The sequence below is a fragment of the Macrobrachium nipponense genome, chromosome 47 (genome assembly GCF_015104395.2).
Source record: "Macrobrachium nipponense isolate FS-2020 chromosome 47, ASM1510439v2, whole genome shotgun sequence".
Taxonomy (NCBI): Eukaryota; Metazoa; Arthropoda; class Malacostraca; order Decapoda; family Palaemonidae; genus Macrobrachium; species Macrobrachium nipponense.
The window spans coordinates 10,927,051-10,943,129 of NC_087222.1; the positions used below are offsets into that span (position 1 = coordinate 10,927,051).

Genomic DNA, 16,079 nt, shown 5'->3' on the forward strand with positions numbered 1-16,079 from the left:
TTTTAAATGAAAAAATAAAATGATAATATAAAATAGAAAAAATATAAATGAAAAATAAATAAAATAAAATAAAACAAATAAAAAGCGAGAAATGAAAAAATTAAAATAAGGAAATAAAGAAATTAAATAAAATAGATAGATAAAACGCTACCGGAGAGACAGAAGAAGAAGAAGAAGAAGAAGAAGAAGAAGTAGAGGAGAGCGGGAAGAGGAGGAGGAGGAGGAGGCCGAGGAGGAGACAGGAGGAGGATCTCCAAGTGAAAGGAAAAGGCGAAGGAAGAGGCAGCAGCTGCTAACTAACAACAACAGCATCTCCAGAAAGCAATAAGTTCCAGGGACGCTTCTTCCACCAAAGGCACCAACGAGCAGAAAGTCTTCTTCCGAAGGGGACCACTACTTCTTCCAAGGACATCAAATGCTGAAACATGTTGGAGTTTTCCTTTGACAGCGCCAGTCCTGATACTCACACCCTGTAGTACTACTACAGCACAAGCAACGCTCTTCCAGAAACTGCTGGGAGGGCGTCGTCACTTGAGCGAATATGAAGTACTGGAGGTATCTAGCTACACCATACAAGTGTTAGGGCTGTTGCCTTGTATGATAAGGCGCCCTATGAGGTAATGTTAGACTTGCGATAATCTTACGCTAAGTCGGTTGGTATTGCACTTCCATCTTCAATGGCGTGTTTTGGGGTTTGTAGATCACTTACGAAGTCGGGATTATCTTCTTGTTTATGACGATGATGTGTTAAACTCATGGTGAGGAGGTTCTTGTAGAAAACACGAAGTATAAAAATATATATATTCTTCTGAAGTTTTACATACTGAAGATCAGATATGATTGTACAAGTCTTCTAATAACGATAGCTTGATCGCTTCTGCCAATGATGATGGCTACTTCTGTTCTCTCTACATGATAAAGCTTAGGTAAAGAGATACAGGTCTTCTAATGACGATAGCTAACTCTGTTCTGCTTGTCTACCATCTCTGTTACAAGTTATGAAAGAACAGACAGTAGTTCGAACATATGAACATACTATCAGATGACATAGTTACATACGAACACACAATCAAATGAGACACGCTACAGATCACGTAGGCCGTTTGAATTATAGGTCGGGGTAGTTGTCTCAAGCAGGGAGCTTGGACTAAGGTTTATAAACAAATGAATGACTACAGGTGACGGCATGTTATCTTAGCCTACTTTTATTGTATACGTCATCTTTAGCGTCTCTAGTCTGATCACATTCCTGCAAGCAATCTGGTTGACCTCTTTAGTTTTAGTCTTTTATATATATGGACTAACATTCCATATTTTTATTATGTAAACACTTACACAAGCACAGAAACAAGTCACCTGCCAGAAACAGCAGCTGGTTATGACGATCAAAGTCAAATTCGTCATATAAGAGAAGAGACGAATCATCCCCAACCAGGCTTCCTTGACAAAGTCAGGACTGAATTTCTCTTTCTCACATTAAAAAGGAGCTTAATTAACCAACCTTCAGTCAGACTTCTATTACGTAGTTCATATAAAAAGATATTTAAATACATATACATACATACATACATACATACATTAGAAGAGGAGAAAGTAAAATCAGCCGAACCGGCGACCTGGTTTCTTCTTCTGCCACTGCATCTGTCTATCCACTTTGCTTTTGTTTCAATAAATAGCGTTTCATTTCATCCTGCCTGATGTCTCAAAATAGGGTATATACCTGGCTTTCTTTTATTCAGTACAGCTCAAGCTTCCCATAATAATAATAATAATAATAATAATAATGAAGGACACGATCAGGAAAGAATATATGCAGAGACTCAAGGCGATACTCAAGTCAAAACTCAACGCCGGAAATATGATAAAAGCCATAAACACATGGCCAGTGCCAGTAATCAGATACAGCGCAGGAATAGTGGAATGGACGAAGGCAGAACTCCGCAGCATTGATCAGAAAACCAGGAAACAAATGACAATACACAAAGCACTACACCCAAGAGCAAATACGGACAGACTATACATAACACGAAAGGAAGGAGGGAGAGGACTACTAAGTATAGAGGACTGCGTCAACATCGAAAACAGAGCACTGGGGCAATATCTGAAAACCAGTGAAGACGAGTGGCTAAAGAGTGCATGGGAAGAAGGACTAATAAAAGTAGACGAAGACCCAGAAATATACAGAGACAGGAGAAAGACAGAAAGAACAGAGGACTGGCACAACAAACCAATGCACGGACAATACATGAGACAGACTAAAGAATTAGCCAGCGATGACAATTGGCAATGGCTACAGAGGGGAGAGCTCAAGAAGGAAACTGAAGGAATGATAACAGCGGCACAAGATCAGGCCCTAAGAACAAGATATGTTCAAAGTACGATAGACGGAAATAACATCTCTCCCATATGTAGGAAGTGCAATACGAAAAATGAAACCATAAACCACATAGCAAGTGAATGCCCGGCACTTGCACAGAACCAGTACAAAAAGAGGCATGATTCAGTGGCAAAAGCCCTCCACTGGAGCCTGTGCAAGAAACATCAGCTACCTTGCAGTAATACGTGGTACGAGCACCAACCTGAAGGAGTGATAGAAAACGATCAGGCAAAGATCCTCTGGGACTATGGTATCAGAACGGATAGGGTGATACGTGCAAACAGACCAGACGTGACATTGATTGACAAAGTCGAGAAGAAAATATCACTCATTGATGTCGCAATACCATGGGACACCAGAGTTGAAGAGAAAGAGATAAAAAGGGAAAAGGATAAGTATCAAGATCTGAAAATAGAAATAAGAAGGATATGGGATATGCCAGTGGAAATCGTACCCATAATCATAGGAGCACTAGGCACGATCCCAAGATCCCTGAAAAGGAATCTAGAAAAACTAGAGGCTGAAGTAGCTCCAGGACTCATGCAGAAGAGTGTGATCCTAGAAACGGCACACATAGTAAGAAAAGTGATGGACTATCCTAGGAGGCATGATTGCAAAAACCCGGAACACCCCCCAAAGGGGAACTCCACCCCCCAAAAAAACAAACACCAAAAAAAAAAAAAAAGGCAAAAAACAAAAAAGGCCATGCAAAAAGCCAAAAAAACAAACAAAACAAAACCAAAAAAACCCGGAACCCCACACTATAAATACCACCCAGTCGAATTGGAGGACTGTGATAGAGCAAAAAAAAAAAAAAAAAAAAAAAAAAAATAATAATAATAATAATAATAATAATAACAATATAATAATGCATCGTACCTTGTGATTTTCTGTCACTCACGAAACAACAGCAAAATCCTGTCTGTGATAAGTAAGAGAGAGCAAGAGGCCTCAGGGCTGCTGTCTCCTGGAACACAAAGAAGTGACAGCAAGAATCATCTCTATCACCTGAAGTGACAGAGGGACAGGACACTTCTTCTTCTTCTTCTTTATTTTATCCTGTTTCTAACCCTCTTCTTCTTCTTCTTCTTCTTCTTCATTTTATCCTGTTTCTAACCCTCTTCTTCTTCTTCTTCTTCTTCTTCTTCTCTCAGAATCTCGTCTTCTATTTCATGATAATAATAATAATCATTCGCGATGTGCAAATACCTCCAGGTAAGTCAGGCGACACTGGCCTTTACTTTTATTATTATTATTATTATTATATTATTATTATTATTATTATTATTATTATTATTATTATTATTATTATTATTACTTCAGGGTCCAGTGGAAATGAAATCTAGTGTTGTAACATACTAGACGCATTGAGCCTTGTATGTTAATATTCAGTGTGCATTTTGATAACATGATTTCCGGTCAGAAATGTAAACTATGAATGATATCAGGCCAAGAAATGGTCCGATTCTCTCCCGGTTAGGCCTAAAGTATTTGTGTCATTCCGTCTAAATATCCAGAAATAAACACCCAAAAATATTGTTCTTGGTAGGAACCATCAATTACTGTTCCAGGATGCTGTGAATGCACAGTATTGTCAAATAGCTAAAAGCTTGTCCCGTGGGAAACCTCGTCTAAATAGCCCCAGGATGTAGGCCTTGCTGATGCTGAAGGCTGTTTGCAACCACTCGGTTCTACATACTTTATCCATAGGCCTACGCATATGACTCTTGAATGGGGAGAGAAAAAACAAAAAACAGCAACAGTAACCAATTTACGTTCTAAAGAGAGAGAGAGAGAGAGAGAGAGAGAGAGAGAGAGAGAGAGATTCTCTGTCCGTTTCATCATGGAATCTTCTTGGAAGTTTGAGACATCGATTCTGTTGTGATCTACTTCTTCTTCGCTCTTTGGTTTCACATTGTTATGGCGGAGGAAGGACAGATGAACACAAGGACAATTAGAATACTATGTAGTAGGTACTGCCGCAGGAATTGCAAACAGCCCCGTTTATGCACCCACCTACCCAACCTCCTACCCTCCTGGGTAGCTTCATTATTTCGCATCGTAAGGCAAGTCCCTCCTTCCCTCCCTCACCCAAGATGGAATAAGATAAGGCGAGTTACCTAGAGGTCCCGTTTTCAAAGCTCATGCGCATGACATCACCTGGAGACTTGGAGACTTCAGCCAGGCGACACAAAGGCGGGAAATATCCCGCGTTTTTTCACAGATGTTTATGTTTTAATTTGCGAGGACAGATTCATCATGGTAATATGTGCCATATATGGGTGCTCCAATTCTTATAAGACCAATATAACTGATGGAAGTGAAAAAATTAGATTTTTTACTGTTCACCAAAAGATGCAGAACTATGCAAGAAGTGGTGGATATATGCAAAAGAAGTGATGGTATCAATGCCAAAACTGCACGAATTTTTTCGTCACATTTCCAACCTAATGATTTTGCCAGAAACCTTAGGCACGAATTGCTCAATTACTGCCGTAAGACTGCCAGAAATCTTTATAATATGTTACTGTTGCTTCGGGTAAGCCTATCACTAATATCTTGTCCATTCAGCTTGATTTACTAGGCATATGTATGTTTCATGTAGCATTTTTTTCAACTAAGCGAACTGTATATGAATAGGCTCACTTAGAAAATTAAGAGATTATATGAATATATCAATTACATTTCTCATGCATGTAAACCTTTAGCCACGATCGGAAGAATGTCTCCGAAGATCGGATGGAGAGAGAGAGAATTTTGCAAAAAAGTTTTCGTGTGCTTAAATACTATTAAGTCTCCCAAGAATGAGAACAAGAAAATTAGGACGAGCGTCAAAAGGCGCCTAAAATCGTCGTTCGAATCAAATCTTTGAAAGTCAAGTGACGAAGAATAAAACTGACTCTTGAATCATGGCGGTATCTGGGTGGTGCTGCCCAAGATGGGATACGATACTTATTCCATCGTGGTGCTGGCAACGTCCCCACACTTCTTCGAGAGACGAGTAGAGATAAGCATACACTTTCTCTCTCTCTCTCTCTCTCTCTCACTTCTTTTATATTCTTCCTACTTCAGTGAAAAAGTGCAAACCAAACTTAAATAAATCAATGAACAAGAGAGAGAGAGAGAGAGAGAGAGAGAGAGAGAGAGAGAGAGAGAGTTTGCAATAAAACGCATCTAACTCCAATACAAAGTTAACAAATGTTGTAACTGTAACATTTTAGGCCTATTGTCTTCATTTGCAGTTATAAACCCAAGTGCATCTGTACTACATTTATAATCAGTTATAACGTAAAATTCAGTCAATTTTGACATACATGATTTCTTAAGCTTAAGGAATCTCCATTATTCCCAATCCATAGCCGATGAAGCTCGTGTTCAATTTTCTCATTTAGAACCAATGAACTTTAGACTTGAAGGCAAAGGGATGTGACCATAAGCTTTATTTTCCTACAAACAAATGAATCTAAATCTATAAAGTATGGCCTGACATAATACGTATGTATAAAACATACTTGAAAACTATAGTCCTACTGACGTTCTGCATGAACATCATTTGTCGCTTTTGATTCTTTCGGAAAGAGCAGATCTGCAACACTGGTCACTTGAGTTTATTTTGAGACTAATCAGCAAACTTAACTGGACACGACTTTCGACGTCATCCCGAGAGCATAAGAAGTAAGAGAGGTGTATATTCGACCCTATTCCATGAGGCCAGAAGGCTGCTTTTTGCATCATTCGTTGTGCCAGGACGGGGCTTTTTGGAGAGGCGGCTATCGTGATTGTCCGTTAAATGTTGGCTCCTTTTTTATGGATAGTTTTATACAAAATTCACTTTCTCTCTCTCTATGGGTACCTACATGCAAGAGACGTTAACAAACTGTTAACTTATGGATACAGCTGTATTTATGTCATCGCCGTCACTCTGCTCTCGCTTCATCTGAGGTTTATTATAACAGCGCCATTTCTTGAGCCTGATGAAGCAGCTTTAGTCTGAGATTCACTACCAACTTTCTCTTTTTATTTGAGAGGGGGGGGGGGGGTGTTGGTTAATTGATACTTCCCTCAGCGATGTTCTGGTGAGTGGACGGCCTGAATATAAACTAAATGGGAAATATCTCTTTCCCTTCAGAATCAAAGTGAGGGTTGACGAATCCGGTTTGATTCGAAGCATTGAGGTTTAAAAGATGTTTTATCTCGCCAAGATTTAGGTTTATGCAGATGATAATAGCAACAGCAGGAGACTTAGGCTGTTTATAATCAGGTTCATTTTTCAGTTCTTCTGTTAGTTCGTCGATAGTTTTTGAATGGATTCATCAACCCTCACTTTGATTTTGAAGGGGAAAAGAGATTTACCATTTAATTTATATACTAAACCATGAGTCGGTCTAATATCTTGGTTGTGATCTCTCGCTTTCATCCCATGGCGAAGAAACCACCCCCCCCCCCCCCCACCACCACTGTCTGGGTCATGACCCTCCTGAGGCTTCTCTCCACCTCCTGTTATAGTTTCTGACGACTGTGATCCAAAGTGGTCGTCCTCCTCCTCACCTTTCCAGACTTCAATGGAGTCGTATGTCTGAAACCTTAATTAACCATCAGTCAGCATATCGTTCCCAGTCACTTGGACTCTGGACTTATATCAGGTTGAAGTCAGGGTCAAAGTCTTGCATACGGACGCAGTGTTTGTCACATTTGTTTGCAGAGCCACCCTGTCAGATCAAGGCTAATCAACTTCTGAGGTGAATAAAGGAATCTTTGGTGATAATGTCACAATTCACTGTGATGTAAGAATGACCTTATCACTTCAGCATTCACCAGAACACTTACAGAGCTTGACGGAATCTTAGCCACTCTTTTAGGGTGAGCGGAGATGTTCCAGATGATGTTACATTTTAGGTGGTGAGATAATTTGCACAATGTTGGTGTCGTTATCTTTTTTATCAAGATCAACGATCATACTCAAGAGTAGTTCTTCTCCAAGGAGTTTTGATTCTTTATCCCCTTTGATGCTGGTCATGTTCTAGTTATTTCGTGATAGAATTCACTTAATTATGTGGTTCTGTCGGAGTGCATCATACAAATGTAGTTTCTGTGGTAAAGCAATGCTTAGGAAACTCACATTTTACTTATAATTTACTTATTTTGACCATGGTACCATCCCCTTAAGTGGTTGCATGGTGTTCTAACCCTGCATTACAAAAATGTAGACCTAGTTTGTGTTGGCAAGAGAAATATTCTCTGAGTTTTCTTATTGACTTGTGTTGTGCAGACTGAGCCAAACCAACTTTTAGGCTTACAGTTGTTGATCATGAGACAAGAAGGTGTCAGTTACAGATAATTTTGTTAATCAGTTTTCTTTGAAAAATATTATATATTATTCGTGTCTTATCCTCATCGCCTGCTTTGGCGAAATATTTTGTGACATCCAATTTCGGCAAAATCGTTGAGAAGCAGATGTGAGGAGGCTATAGCAATCATAGTTTATCTTCACTAAAGAAGAATGTTTATATTTTGCAATGATGATGTATGTGGGTGTGTATGTATACTTGCAATTATTTGTTTACGTACACTAGTACGTTTGTGTAGATATATAATTGTAAATCGTATATAGAATGATTTTGTGTTTCACTTTTTGGTTGATTCAATTGGTGTAAGGATTTAAATACCCTCAGTGTTGTATCTGGGTTTCTAAAGGTGACTTGATATGTTTTGTTATAGTATTGTCATGTATATATTTACTTGTATTGCTAATTATTATTGTACGTAGCTTGTGCTGAAATAATTTATTGTTATTATTAATATGAATAATAATAAAGGTATGTTGTGTTGTGGAGGAAAAATTAGCATACAAAGTGTCTCTTTTCAAACAAGAGAAACTATTCTAATGGACAACGTTTTTGAGATAGTGGTTCAGGTTGAACATAACTGTACATGTATACTATATTGTACAAAAGCTTTCAGATTAAGAGCCAACCACATTATAATACCCAAGTAAAGGACTGGTTGTGCTGACTGATTTCTTACATTTGGTTTTATTTTCAGCCTAATGGTTTTGTGTGTCTTTCCTTGTACTTTTTATTTTTATTATACATTTGAAATATTGAAAGAATCTTATTCCATATATATTTTGTTATCTAAGGTATCTTCTGATACCATATATTACAATCAATCAGTGCAAAGTTTGGAGTTCAACCCCGTCTTAGTTAGAGCTTCAACACGAATACTTTATTGACTAGACTTTTCCTTTGCTTCATTTCAGTCCTCCATTATCTTCTTTTATCTTCTGAATATTTCTCTCCAACTTCTTCCTCTGAGTCTACTTTTCATGCTGTATATAGCAGCTCTCTTGATCCCCCTTCTGCAGTGCTTTGTAGTTTGCTGTGATGACTGTGATCAACAAGATTTATCTCAAATTCTTCAGATATGCCTGCCACCACTGCCTTCACACTAGAGTAATGATTGGTTCCCTCTGCCTTTGCAGTACTACCCTTCCAAATGTTTTTGACTTTGATACTATGCAATGTTTATTCTCAAGATTCCCAAGTATTTGGTATAGTCTCCTCCTCCTCCTCATCTTTTCATGGCAGTTTTCTTGTAGTTGCCTCATCGTCATGACTGCTTCTTTTGTTGAATGGTTAGAACTTGAGGAAGTTCACATGAGTCTTATTTCATTGCTCTTAAACTTCTCTATTTCTCCTTTGGTTATATTTGGCTACTTTCTCAGTTGGAGATCTTGGTCTTGTAGCAGTCTGCTTTTCCAGTTTGAATTAAGAGGTAGCTACTTGGTGAGGTAGTCAGTTTTAAACTTCTCCCTCATACCAAGGTTGTGTTTGTTGCTTTTGTAATATTCTGTTTTTATCCAGACTTTTTAAACTGATTCGATTTATCAAAGAAAATAATCCTGCAAAGTGAATAGTATAGTCATCTATACAGTTCGCCAAAGGCAGCTGTTATGTGAATGAAGTTGGTGCATTGGGACCACAAGGAAAGACACACTTCCATTGGGAAGAGGTGCACTGGGACCAGATACTCGGTGCATTCAGACCACATCATGGTGCATTCATTCACTTTTGGCAGTATAGAATATTATTGTTACTATTTAAGTTTTAATGGGGTCAAATGAAAATATTACGTACAAACAGTTTTTATTATTTATCAATATTTTCAAAAGTTTATACAATGAAATGAAATAAAAAGGACGTTTAATCTAATCAAAATAACACAATACTTTAGTCATTTACATAACTAGTCTAGTCTCAACACTTCAGACTGGTTAACCTAAAACAAAATACTACATAGTCCATTGTAGTATTTAGTGAGCTAATACAAGGCATTAGGATTTACTTGCAAATGCTGTACCACATTCTTTGTAGAAGATTAAAACCGAGAACATATAATAAAAAATAATCAAATAAAACTGCTCCTAAATTTCGTTGAAGTTTAATGAAGATATCAATCCTTTCTATTTCCCTAAGAATAACATTTCATGGAAATATTCAAGCATACACAGGAACAAGAAAAGTGGAAAAGACAAAGGAAAATTCTTAACCTAGTGATCATTGAGTACAATTGTAAGAAAAAACAAAGTCATTTATTTTACCTTTGCATAAAGGTTACACAACCATTTTGCATCAAATTCACTCTGGCCAAAATACTTTAGCTCTGCCTTGACTTCTAATAAAGACTCTGAAAATGAAAAGCCTTCATCTGCATTTTCAGTGAGACCCTCCACCAGATTCTCCTTCTCTTCTTTGAGTAACAGCAATGATGATGGTCATGATTTGGATCATAAAAATATAAATATGGTTTTTTTTTATCGTCCCTTAGGTTGCTGTTGCCTTTTTTCTATAGATTTTGCAGACAAGTTCACAATAATTATCTCCACATCAAGTGTAACTTACTTTGGGGTGCGAAACATTAACAAATCTGTCAGTACAACTGAACATCCTCGCTTATGAGCGACTTTGCTTGGGCATTTTGACACCTGAAAAACAGTTTGGCATTCAGAACCAATGACTGTGATTTGCAGAATAGAAGACAAAAGTACAACATGCAGTGTAAAAGAACAATATCTATCCTCCATGAGTGCTCACATATGTTATGAGTCTACCAGAGAAAAACTGTTTCAACATCGTCTTTCTACTGAGTTAACGAATTCATTCTAAAATTAACCTAATGAAAAACCCTAATAAAAAAAGACTTCTTGGAAAGTAAGTGCAGATACAGGATATGACTTCTTTCTAGCATGAGTTTTCACACACCTTTTGAGACACCTTCATTCAAAACAGACACAAGAGTCAAGTTAAATAAAATCATGTCATAAAAATTACTTGGACAGAGATCAAGTAAACAGCTTCTGTCTAGTGTGAATTCTCTTGTCTTTTGAGAGGACTTGTTTGAGAAAAACTTCTTTGACATAAAGAGCAACTATAAGGTTTCTCTTTTGCTTATGTTATTCTTAATTTTCAATTTATATGAGGGGTGCAATGGACCCCAGCCTGGGGTCTATGGTTGGGCTAGTTTCTCGGTGTTTACCATTGCTTTGAGGGCAGCAATTTACACCTCATTTATACTGGGTAATTTCGTTTACCTTGAAGATATTTTCTCAGATTTTTCTTTATAATTCCTGTTGCTCCTATCACCAAAGGTACTTTTTTCTATTTCCTTCAGTTCCCATGTGCTTTTCAGGTCATTCTTCAGGTCTTGTTATTTTGTTATTTTATGCCTTTCAGCTCTATTGAGGCCAAAGTCACTGGGTACTGTCACATCTATAATCTTTGCTGTTTATTCCTTGTTCCAGATCACAACATCAGGTCCCATAGCACCTCCTTCTATATATATCTTCCTGTTGGAATTTCCTTGTCATAAAAGATGGCAACAGCCTTATTGGAGGTGACTGGATCTGGTTCATGCTCCTACACTTTTCCTTTCACTTCAATTGTGTATACTTTACACATTTTGTTGTGGTGGGCTGTGCAGTGACCATCTGCAAGCAGCCTTGCAGGCTGATATCAGATGACTAACACTCAATCACTTCTTGAAAAAACCTACATGGCTCATTTGCTAATATGCTTGGCATTTTCTTGAAGCTCTTTGTTAGGAAGCCTTGATCTTGTGCTCCTATTATCAGTATTTCTCCATCATAACCTAGATCTCCATTTCTTATACATCTGAGTGACTCTTTGTTGTCTATGAAACTTTTTTCCAGTTCTTGAAATCTTCCTGCTCTTCCATTGTCTTTCTACCTTTCCATTCGAAGTCTCTCCTCTCTGTGACTGTATTTCTGCTTGGTCTTCCTGGCTATCGTTTTTGCTGGAGTCTGTTCAGTACCCTCTGTCTTCTATCAGATCTCCTGCAAAGTTCTTAGCCTGTTTTGTTATTGATGTTAGTTGTCTCAGGGCTCCATTTTGGTGTTGGGCAACCTATACTTGCTATTGTTGCTCTGTAGGCCTGGTTGATCTCAGTCAGGCCTAATCCACCTTCTCTGTGAGAAAGATATATTCTGTCCATTCACTGGTGTCTGTATGTGACTTTATGTAGGGTGAGAGTCTTCCTGGTTTTAATATCCATCCTGTCTAACTCTCCTTGTGGCCAGTCTACAATGCCAAAACCATATGTCACCAATGGTATTACCAGCTGGGTTATGGCAGTGAACTTGTTCTTTGATGTTAATTCTGACTTACGTATCTTCTCTCAGCAGCTGATGTATTCTTTCTCTGTCTTTTCTCTCATTTTCTTGTATTTCATATATCCTGTTCGCCATGACTCCTGTGACCCATTTGTAGGTTGTTCTTAGACAGCAGATGACCCTATATTTGTTAGGGAGCTCAGTCTCAGAGCTCTTAGAGAGAAGATTGGTTCTTCCTGTTGTGAGCCACTCTGGTGATTCTTCTCCTTTTACTATTCTTGAAAAGGCTTGCACTTAAGTGTGGTGTAGTGCTGTGATCTTTCTAAGCCAGAAATTTCAGATCTTGCCTATTCTTGGGCTCTTGAAATGGATATATTCTTTTAGTTTTGTTACTTTTTCTGTGATGAAGCTTACTGGTGGCATTTCCTGTTTCTGACTGTTCTTCTACCTAATGGTGTCAATCCATGAATTCTCTTGGTGTTGTCTAGGGTCTTCAAACAGTGGCTTCCAAAATCTCTCTAGGTCTTCCTTGCTCGGTGGTGTTCGTACCTCCACTGTTTCTTTCATGTTTCTATAAACAATCTTTGGATTTTCCCCAAACTGCCTATTTATCTGTTTTGCTTTTATCTTCTGTTGTTTGTTTCTCATTTGTGCAGCTAGGGCCTTTACTAGTGCCAATTTTCCACTCAATTGTTTATGCCCTCATCTGTAATTTTCTTCATCTTCTTTATTTTCTTGAGCAGATTTTTTAAGTGATATTGATCTGTCATATAGTTGGTAATTTGAGAAATCTCTGCCTTAACTGGTTTATTTTATCATGTTGTTTCTTTTTCCTCTCCAGTATGCAATCTCATATGGCGTGTAAGACTTGATTTATTGGAAAATGCTTTCCTGCATTCATTGCACATGAATGGCTTCTCTCCGGTATGGATTCTCATATGAATTGTAAGTTTATCTTTCCTGGGAAATGCTTTCCCACATTCCTTGCACATGAATGGCTTTTCTCCAGTATGTAATCTTATATGAAGTTTAAGACTTAGTTTCTGGGAAAATGCTTTCCCACATTCCTTGCAAATGAATGGCTTTTCTCCAGTATGTAATCTCATATGAAGTTTAAGACTTTGTTCATGGGAAAATGCTTTCCCACATTCCTTGCAAATGAATGGCTTTTCTCCAGTATGTAATCGCATATGAATTTTAAGACTTAGTTTTTGGGAATATGCTTTCCCACAATCCTTGCAAATGAATGGCTTTTCTCCAGTATGTAATCTCATATGAGGTTTAAGACTTTGTTTCTGGGAAAATGCTTTCCCACATTCCTTGCAAATGAATGGCTTTTCTCCAGTATGTAATCTCAAATGAAGTTTAAGACTTTGTTTCTGGGAAAATGCTTTTCCACATTCGTTGCATATGAATGGATTTTCTCCATTGTGGATTCTCATATGAATTGTAAGACGATCTTTCCTGGGAAATGCTTTCCCACATTCCTTGCACACGAATGGCTTCTCTCCAGTGTGGGTTCTCATATGAATTGTAAGATGTGGTTTCTGGAAAAATGCTTTTCCACATTCGTTGCATATGAATAGATTCTCTCCAGTGTGGATTCTCATATGAATTGTAAGATGATCTTTCCTGTGAAATGCTTTCCCACATTCCTTGCACATGAATGGCTTCTCTCTTGTATGGATTCTCATATGAACTATAAGTTTACCTTTCAAGGAAAATGCTTTCCCACAGTCATTGCATATGAATTTCTCTCTGGAAGGATTTGTGATATTATTTGTAAGATTAACTTTCTTGTAAATTGCTTTCTCACAGTCAGTGGATATGAAAGGCTTCTCTCCATTGTCACGGATCCTTCTTTCTTGTTTTACATCCTTTTTGCAAGTTTGTGGATGTTTTCCATTCACTATTGAATTCATTTCATATGGATATTCATCATCTTCATTAGACTCACAGAATTCCTCTGGCTCTATTTTGATGTCCATCAATGAATCCAGAGACAAAAAGTCTCCATCACTGGTTCCACTAAAGGCAGCCAAGTTGCTGTTTTCTTGATTTATGGAAGGTAGTGATAATGCACCTTCAGTTTCACTTTTCAAAGGAAATTCTAAAGAATGTTTTGGATTCATTTTAGCCTTATGTCCTGTCCTGTTCTGTAATGACAATGTGTTCAATTCACAACTTTTAACACAGAATTGTTTACAAATAATTACTGAATAAATCTGTTAAAAAGTTAAGTACAATATCTTGAAGGACTACAAACAGATTTCACTGCTGATGTATGAATCTAATATTCAACATAAATTTTACTTGTTGTTTAAATTTGTTAAATACGCATACAGTAATTCACTGTTGTCTCATATGCTTAAGAGTTGCTATATGTAATGTTCCATGCATTTCCCAAAATCCTGATGCTAATCAAAACTGACGAAGGAAGGAAGGTTCTTCTGAGGGAGAATCTGAAATCAAACAATGCAACACAGAGTTAGGAAACATAATGTCAGAACTGAAGCAACAAAATAATAAATCAAATTCAATTCAGGTTCCCATAAAGGTCTCAGGGTAATTAACAAAGTGTGCATTTGATAGTTTTATCCAAACATTAATACAATCTAACCAAACATAGTCCAGACACAGCATCAAAACATTCCTGAGGCAACAATGCAACAATAGATTAACAGTTAATATTGACGCCCACCACCTCACATCTGTAAACCTTCTTAGCTTTAACATATTAACAAATCAAAGGCCGAGAATAGAAAATGCAAGAGACCAGCATAAGAGTTTTGTGAGATAACAGCAGGAAGGGTACAGTATATAGGGAATGCTTAATTATATGTGATCCAGCTATACATAACATCATATTATCCAGAGATGCAGTAGATAATAATAAGAAAAAATAGTAATGGTGAATTGAGTGGTAATTTGAAGAGAGATGAAAGTTTTCAAATTAGTTTCATTGGTTGTTATTGTTGATACAGTACAAGAGTAGCTATTATGACCAGCAACACTGATGACAGTATTGGAAGGTATGTGCTGCTACATTTCTTTAAATATGACATTTTTTTAAGAGCTATACAAACCAGAGCTTTTTATGAAGGAGTAGCTTTCAGTGCACGTTGGAAATGGGTTAACTGGTGGTTAAGAAGAGTGAGTAGGGTAATGAACAAAGAGGGGTGGCTGTGATGGGAGATATGATATAAGGTTTATGTTTGTATACCTATGAAAATTTCATATTACAGCATTTTCTCAATTAGTGTATCTGCATATGCATGGCTTGCGACTAGGCAATATATCCACATTTAACTCCAGCCCTACCAAAATCTACATAAATGTATACATACATAAATAAAAATGAATAGAGTAAAAAGCCCTTTTGGTTTTCAATGCTGCAAAGGTGGAATAAATACAATTTGTTTAAGTAATTTGTATTTTTCCTAATATACAAACTAGAAGTTCTTTAAATATGGATATAATTGCAGCACAAGCTGAGAAAACAGCCGTTTAACCCTCTTACGCCGATTGGACGTATTAAACGTCGAGTCAAAATGTCTCCAGTATGCCGATTGGACGTATCATACGTCGGCTCAAAAAAGTTTTTTTAAAAATTCGCGGAAAAACACTTATAGGCCTACCAGCCAAAAACTTTTGTATCACGCGCCTTGGGGGATGCTGGGAGTTCACGGATCAAGGCGTTGTTTTGTTTACAATCGCTACGCAGGCGCGCAAGCGCGAATTTCTTTCTTATCGCGCTAAAAAGTATCAGTGACACATCTCGGAAATTATTTCGTCACTTTGACATAATTTTTGCACCATTTTAAATTATCCTTTACATGAAGTATTATATATGAAAATGTGCGCAATTTCATGTAAAATACAAAAAAAAATTACTCATGATTGTAGCTTTTATCAGTTTTGAAATATTTTCATATAAATAAAGATAAGTGCAAAAATTTCAACCTTCGGTCAACTTTGACTCTACAGAAATGGTCGAGAAACGCAATTGTAAGCTAAAATTCTTATATTATAGTAATATTCAATCATTTGCCTTCATTTTGCAACAAATTGGAC

At 37.4% G+C, this 16,079-nt stretch overlaps 1 pseudogene; it reads right to left on the reverse strand.

The window, feature by feature from the left end:
• Positions 1 to 9,510: 9,510 nt before the first annotated feature.
• Positions 9,511 to 16,079, reverse strand: part of LOC135204524 (zinc finger protein 546-like) — a 128,021-nt pseudogene continuing 121,452 nt past the window's right edge.